Here is an 8,277-nt window from a genome sequence, read left to right as displayed (position 1 = left end):
TTTATCATATGAAAATTTTAAGATTTACAAATTTCAAGATATATTCAATAATTGTGAATGATTTAAGACAGAGAAACAAAAATTCTTTGGGAACAAAAATCCTTTGGTGGGTTGGGATTGCCATCTTTACAATTGGGGCATGTGTTAGTACACATCTACCACGTTTTAGCAAAACAGCGGTGTTATGTACGTGAATTCTTTTTTAAAAAAATAATCGTAATTTAAAAAAAAAAAATACACTCATATAAATAAATAAATAAGAGTTAAGTAATAATATTTACACTATTTTTTTTTTTGTCTTCTAGAATCTCAAAACGAGAGTGGAAGTATCATTGTCAATTTTTAAGCAATAAAACTCTTAAGATTTAAATAATTTGTAAAGAAAAACTTAAGATGTAAGTAAAATTTGCTTAGTTAAAAAGTTTTAAAATACGACCAACAAAATTATTATGTAAATTAATTTACTACACCAAGAGATATATAAAATATAAAAAACTAAAATGATTTCCCTACTAATGTTAAACAATAAAAAAGATATGTTTCCTTTGCAATGATTTATTTCAAGGGTAAAGTTATCATATAACTTATTTTGTACTAGTTAACTTGTATATTGTTTGAAATGTAATAGTATTTTTTTTAATGAATAATGTTGGAACTTTCTTGATTATAAAATTTTGTTTGGTTTGGTTTTCATAATTTATTTTCAGAAAAAAATTTCTAAGAAATTAAAAATTTATTGGTGAAAAAAATTAAAAAAAGACCATTTTTATATAATTTTATCTTTTGGGAGGGTAGAAATAGTTTTTTTTTATATTTATTTTAGTCAAATTATTTTCTATTTTTTTATAAGTCAAATATGGCTACAACTTTGATGTCATTTTTAAATTAATCCATTAAATCAAAAATCAAAAATTAAAAATATTTCATATATTAAACATATCGATTGCACATTAAAAGCCTTATAACCATCCATTATATGATAACCATCCAAAAATATATGTTAACAACAAATACAACCATTTATTACATGATAACTATCCAAAAAAAATCAACAAAAACCACCACTCATTACATGATCATCCAAATACATACTAAAAATTAATTTAGTAAAAATAATAAAAAAATAGAAATGTAAAAAATTTATTATTTTTATCTTTGGTGGGTAGAAATAATTTTTAAAAATATAAAAATAAATTTTTGACATTTATTTTTATCAAACTAGTTTATATTTTATCAAATTAACGATTTTACCCTTGAAATGAACCAACGGTGTCTTCAATTGTTTTTATTTAGAACGAGATTCAAAATTTAAAGTCAAATGTATCATAATTGAAAGGTTGAGGATTAAAATAACACAAACCCTAAACTACAAGAACCGTAAGTATAATTTGCCCAAATAAAAATTATTAAAATTTTATTAAATTGGTTATCTTCCACGGATGAAATTTCTCTTAATGTTTCTAACTGTAATTGTCACTAATCTTCTCTATCTTTGAACATAATAAAATCGTACTAGGTCCAAAAAATTATATTTCATTGTGCAAGGACAAATTTCATTGTGTATTTTTTTAGTAAAATTCAATTAGATAAGATTCACAGAGTAAAATTCTAGTGAGAGAAATTTCTCTGAATGAAATTTTACTATGACGACGAAATTTTGTATTGCAATTGCAAATTTATGTATTTTTTTAACAAAGAGATGAATGAGAGAAGATAGATATAGATAGAAAAATGAATGAGAAAGAATAAAAAAAAATAGGAAGAGAAACAAAAACAAAGATAAATCTGCACTATAGAAGAAGACGATGGAGCAACAAAGTAGCGTTGGTGGTCATAGCGAAACAGTGGAGATGTAGTGGTGGAGGTTGTACAAAAATAAAATCATGCAGGTTTTGTAATTGTGAGATTTCATCTAAGTTGAACGAAGGAAATAATGCATGAATGATTTAAATAAAGAAATCGATAATGGTGATGACAATAATTATAGAGATGTGATTCGCCATTGGCGAAGCTGCTAGTTCAGATCTGAGAAGTCTTTTGGTACAGAGCGAGAAAGAGAAAACAAAGACAGAGATAGAGATAGAGTTGAAAAAAAAAAGAACGTGGAGAAAAAATAAGAGAAACAAATTTGGAAAAAAAAAAAAGAAGCTATTTTAGGGTTGAAATATTATTTTTGACAATTTACATCATAATTCTTCTTAATTTTTTTAGAATTTGAAATTTCAGAGACTTCAAATAACAAGTAAACTTTTTGTGGATTTCTCTTATAGAAATCTATAAAGGGATGTGTCCTTAATTTTTCTTAAAATTATTACAAAAATAAATTAAAAAAATTATTTATTTATACATTACACAAATATTTGTATCATTAATTTCACTTTTAATTAATTTATTTTTAATATTTAAAAAATTAACTTTTCACTTACAAAACAGTTACAACTACTTATTTTTGTCATTTATATATTTTTAACTAAAAATATCTATTTTTATTTTGTCAATAGAATAAGGACATTTTATTTTTTTAAAATATATATATATATATATATATTTTAAATTCAAAAGTCAACTTTTAAGCTTGAGACTTAGACAAAAACAATTGTCACCTTGAACAAATAAGTAATAAAAATTAGCGTATTTTAAATTTTTTTAATAAATTTAGAAATGTGATTTAATTTCTTCATATATATATATATATGTGTGTGTGTGTGTGTGTATAATTTCTTTTACTGTGAAATCCATGAGATAGAACGTTAAGATTATTTGTGTCTAGATTGAAACCCACAAGAGAGGTATGGAAAGTGTGAGGATATATTTTCTGAGTACTAACACGTGGCAAGGTGACGCCGACGTGTCAGCCGAGGTGCCACGTGTCCTGGTCGTGATGCCGAAGTGATCTCGGCAAGGCCGAGGTTATCTCCAAAGATATTGAAAATCGAGATAAGCGGATAAGGGACAAGAGTCCTAGAATGAAGAGGGAACTCAACTTGGATATGGACAAGAGTCCTAGATTGGGAGAAGACTTCAGTTTGGGTAAAGATAAGACTCTTAGAGAGTTTATCCTAATCTCACTGGGAGTCCCAGGTTAGCAGCAATCCTAAGTCCATTAGGGTGAGGCTCCTATTGGGACTAGGATTGTATTGGCTATAAAAGAGAGGCACCCCCATGGGTCAGAGGTATGCTTTTGATACTCAAGCTTGTGAGTTTAGTACTTGATTTATCTTTGAGATATATACTGACTTGATCGTCGGAGTGCCCCCGGGTGGTCGAAACCACCGCGGGATTCTTATATTTCTGTTGTAGGTCAGTCAGGTGCCATCTATTCTGCCGGTGCTCTCCAGCTGGTTACTAAGCGGGCAGTGTGGTCGGAAAATCACCCACACAATTTGGCGCCGTCTGTGGGAAAGAAAGAAGAATAGATGGCCAATGACGAACAGAATGACCAGATCAGAGACTACGCTCCTGCTGGGAGTGGAAGACCTATTGATCTCGACGTTGAAGGGGACAATAGCAACACAGACACTCGTGACCAGAGTCACGGAGTGAAAGAAGCCGGCCAGGAAGGTGACGCACCGAAGAAGACAGATCGAAGCAACGAAGACGACCTCCGGGTATGGAAGGATAGATACCTGCGGAGGAACGAAAACCCTTCCAGAAGGGATGCAAAGACAGGGGGCATGAACGCTCCTAAGGAGATAACATCCAAGTATAGAAGAGCTCAACCTGAGTGAGCAAATCCCGGATCCCAGATCCCAGAAGACATGATCTCGGCCTAGATGAGTAGGTCCGAGAAAAAAAAAGAGCTCAACCTGAATGAGTAGATCCAAGATTCCAGAAGATAAGATCTCAGGACCTGAGTCCGAGAAGAGAAGAGCACAATGAGCAGATCTCAGATCCCAGAAGATAAAAAGGAAACACACAAGATCAGACTAAAGTTGGCCAGAATTGAGAAGTATGCTAGGGCCGAAGAAGACATGCCAGGAACAAAGGCATCGGAACAAGAAAAGAGAAACGGCTCGCCGATGCGAGGCCGAAAATCAAACTCAGGTTGGAGCCAAGTAAGATCAATAGAGAAACCACGGCCGACAACCTCGGCTTGAATTAAACCTCGGCGACAAGGTTGAAGCTACATGTATGATGAGAACCAAGTGGATTTTAAGTTCACACTGGGGGGCAGAGAAAAGAAGAATGCGTTTACCACTTGTTGAAATTTGTAGCAATTTACAAGTTGGTTAAACCAATATAATGCTTAACCGAAGTTAAGCCTAGATGATGTTTAACCGAAGTTAAACCAAGACGATTCTTAACCGAAGTTAAGCCGAGATGATGCTTAACCGAAGTTAAGCCGAGACGACGCTTAATCGAAGTTAAGCCGAAGATAATGCTTAACCGAAGTTGAGCCGAAGATGATGCTTAACCGAAGTTAAGCCGAAGATAATGCTTAACCGAAGTTGAGCCGAAGATAATGCTTAACCGAAGTTGAGCCGAAGATGATACTTAATCGAAGTTAAGCTGATATGATACTTAACCGAAGTTAAGCCGAGATAATGCTTAACCGAAGTTAAGCCCAGGTGATGTTTAACCGAAGTTAAACCGAGACGATGCTTAACCGAAGTTAAGCCGAGATAATGCTTAACCGAAGTTAAGCCGAAGATGATGTTTAACCGAAGTTAAACCGAGATAATGCTTAACCGAAGTTAAGCTGAGATTATTCCTTAATTCACTTGTTGAAATTTGTAGCAATTTACAAGTTGGAATTAAGCTGATTCCTTATCTTCACTTGTTGAAATTTGTAGCAATTTACAAGTCGAAGTTAAGCCGAGATTATTCCTTAATTCACTTGTTGAAATTTGTAGCAATTTACAAGTTGGAATTAAGCTGATTCCTTATCTTCACTTGTTGAAATTTGTAGCAATTTACAAGTTGAAGTTAAGCCGAGATTATTCCTTAATTCACTTGTTGAAATTTGTAGCAATTTACAAGTTGGAATTAAGCTGATTCCTTATCTTCACTTGTTGAAATTTGTAGCAATTTACAAGTTGAAGTTAAGCCGAGATTACTGGTTCTCTTCACTTGTTGAAATTTGTAGCAATTTACAAGTCGAAGTAAAGCCGAGGTTATTGCTAAACACTTGTAGCAATCTACAGGTTGGTTAAACCGGAGAAGATGCTTAACACTTGTTGAAATTTGTAGCAATTTACAAAATAATGTTAAGCCAACATGTAATCATCTGTTGAAATTTGCAGCAATTTACAGGTTGAGGAAAGAGCTAAGTATATTTACACACTTGTTGAGATTTGTAGCAATTTACAAATAGATTATTGTTTAACACTTGTTATGTTAATTCTTGTTGAAATTTGTAGCAATTTACAAGTAGGCTAGACCGAGATCACCGTTTAAACACTTGTTGAAACTTGAGAAAAAGTTTGCAAAGTTAACATTGAGTAATATGTGTTTCACACTTGTTAGAATTTATGAAAAGTTTGCAGGTCAGTATCTTGACGAAGTAAAAGTTTTTATACCCGAGGTATGTAACCCTGAGAAGATTGCATAAAGGAGGCAAAGTATGAAAGGCATACAAAATATTCTAAGTATAGAATCGTGTAAGAGCAGTTAGAAGAAGATCAAGACAGAATTCATGGTGATTAACACGCCCTCACCATACAATATCATCTTGGGAAGGCCATGGTTGCATACAATGGGGGCAGTTCCCTCAACGTTGCATCAACTATTGCGGTTCCCCACAGAACATGGGATTGAAGAAGTCAGAAGAGACCAATTGCATGCAAAAGAATTGCTCCATGGCAGCAATGAAAACTACCTGTAAACATTCAGGAACCAGGGTAGGCAGAGATTGAAGACGAGGACATGGAGGTCCTAGATGATGTCGGCAAGGAGCCAGCCAAAAAAAGTGAAGAGACACTGAAGAAAATCCTCGTTCAGGAGGGTGACGAAGAGCGCTCCATTCAGAGAAGGAAAATTGAATTTCAAGAACAATGAGGCACATCGGCCATATACAGAGCTTACATTATCTAAAGAACAAAAAGGTATAAGAGTACAAGCGACAAAAAAAGGAAAAACTTCAAAAACTGAGATCATGCTTAACCGAAGTTAAGCCGAGATGATGTTTAACCGAAGTTAAACTGAGGTGATGTTTAACTGAAGTTAAACTGAGATGATACTTGTCCGAAGTTAAACCGAAATGATGTTTAATACTTGTTGAAATTCTGAGAGAATTTATAAGCTAAAGAGTGCACAAAGTTAAATGTCGGCAAAAGATTCGTCAGAGTCAAACGTCGTTTTGATTAGAACCACTAAGTGCACGCCAGAAGTGGTGACCAGAATTGTGAAAGGAATAAATGCATCAAGAAACAGCGATGATAGTTTGCAAAGGCCAAGAGAAAGAGGGTCTAAAGGGGGTGAATTAAATACCAGAAGTTTTAATACATCGGCGAAAGAAGAACACATCAGGTCTGTGACTACAGCAAGAAGCCCACCCTAATGTGATCCTAAGTACAACTTGCGTTCACATTAGGGGGCAGGGAGAAGGTGTAGGGGGAAGGAATGATAATTAAGGAGCAAGGAATGTTAACACTTGTTGAAATTTTTTGAGCAAATTACGAAATAAGGTAACCGAAGATTATGAAGTCTACCACTTGTTGAAATTTGTAACAATTTACAAGTTTGGTATATAGCCGAGATAACACTGAAAGACGTTTCCAAGATATGATCAACCGAGATGACCAACTAGCTTGTTAAGAGCTGAGAAGGTTGGCAAGTACAAAAATAAAGACCTTAAAGAACTAGGGACTGAAAGCAAGAACATCGGACTAATCTGCTTCAACAGACGACAATGGTTCAGCCTCGGCAGTCAGTTGGAGGAGCTTCTCTACCGCTACCTCGGCATCAATTTCAAGAAGGAAGCAAACTACTCGGCATCAGCGGTAGGTTGTGTCTCACCCCCAGAAGACAGTTGAAAAGAACTTCTCAGCAGCCTTCTCAGCCACGAGCTCAGCATCAGCCTCCTGAAGAGTTTGATCAAAGCTCTTCTTGGCAATTGGCACCTTGGAGTTTTGAAAGCAAGGATTGAAAGCAAAAATTGGGAAAAGACACAGAAAACAGAAACAAGAATGTAATTCGTAATCAAGAATGGTGATGAAACTATCAAGAAACCAAGACAAAAAGATTGCACAAGTGTGTCAAGCCAAGAACAGTGGTAGAAATCAACGGATGTGTGAATAGTGTGTATTCAAGAAAATGATTTGGAAATAACGGGTAAAACAAGCAATGGTGATTAACAATAAAGCAGAGCTTCTTGGAAAGCAACAAGAAATAAAACCAGGAGGAACAGTGGCTTACCAGAAAGAAGGAAGCCGAAATGAGAATTGCCGAAGTCTGACGACAATGACAGAATGACGTAAAGCTTCACCGGAGGAGAGAAACGAAGACAGTTGCAGAAGCTTGAAAGCTTGGAACAAATGACAGATTTAAGCAAAAAAGCTAGAAAGAGAAGAAGCCAGAGGATTAATTGAGAAAAGAGAAAAATAATCAAGAAGACGACAAAGTTCAAGAATAAAGCCAAGTGCACAGGCACTAAGTAAGTATGTGAAAAACAAGAAAGTAATGAACCAGACATGATGCTAGCAACAAAAAGCTGATATGACAAAGAACAGTTCCAGGCATTTTAGCAATAAGAAATCAAAAAAAATTGAAGACAGACGAGAACAGAAGGCCACAGATGGCAAATAAACAGATTCAAAGTAAATCAGAAGAGTTATAAAAGATTGAGCTTAATAAAAAAGTAAGAGTTTATGAACTTACAAAGTGAAATGAACGCCGATATGAAAATCGCTGGAGTCAAATAAGTGACTGGAAAATCGGGAACTCACCAGAGAGTGTGAGTGGAGCAGTTGCAAAGCTCTTGGAGTTTACGAATTAATGGAACCAGAACCTCGGCTAGGAGGCGCTATTTCAAACAACTTGGAATGCATGAAACTTGATACTTGACACAAGTGGACAGTAAGGTCCAGGGAACTTTGAGGTCGGCGAATTTGATCTCAGACAGAGGGGCACAGATGAACGAACAGTGTAGGTTCCATCACCTCAGAATGCCGAGGTAATAGAACCTAGGGGGCAGTTGTGAGGATATATTTTCTGAGTACCAACACGTGGCAAGGTGACGCCGACGTGTCAGCCGAGGTGCCACGTGTCCTGGTCGTGATGCCGAAGTGATCTCGGCAAGGCCGAGGTTATCTCCGAAGATATCGAAAATCGAGATAA

Source organism: Camellia sinensis, chromosome 2, assembly GCF_055761805.1.
Source record: "Camellia sinensis isolate YWXY chromosome 2, ASM5576180v1, whole genome shotgun sequence".
NCBI classification, from domain to species: Eukaryota; Viridiplantae; Streptophyta; class Magnoliopsida; order Ericales; family Theaceae; genus Camellia; species Camellia sinensis.
The sequence above is the reverse complement of the archived record's forward strand: the minus strand, read 5'-3'. Positions refer to the sequence as shown.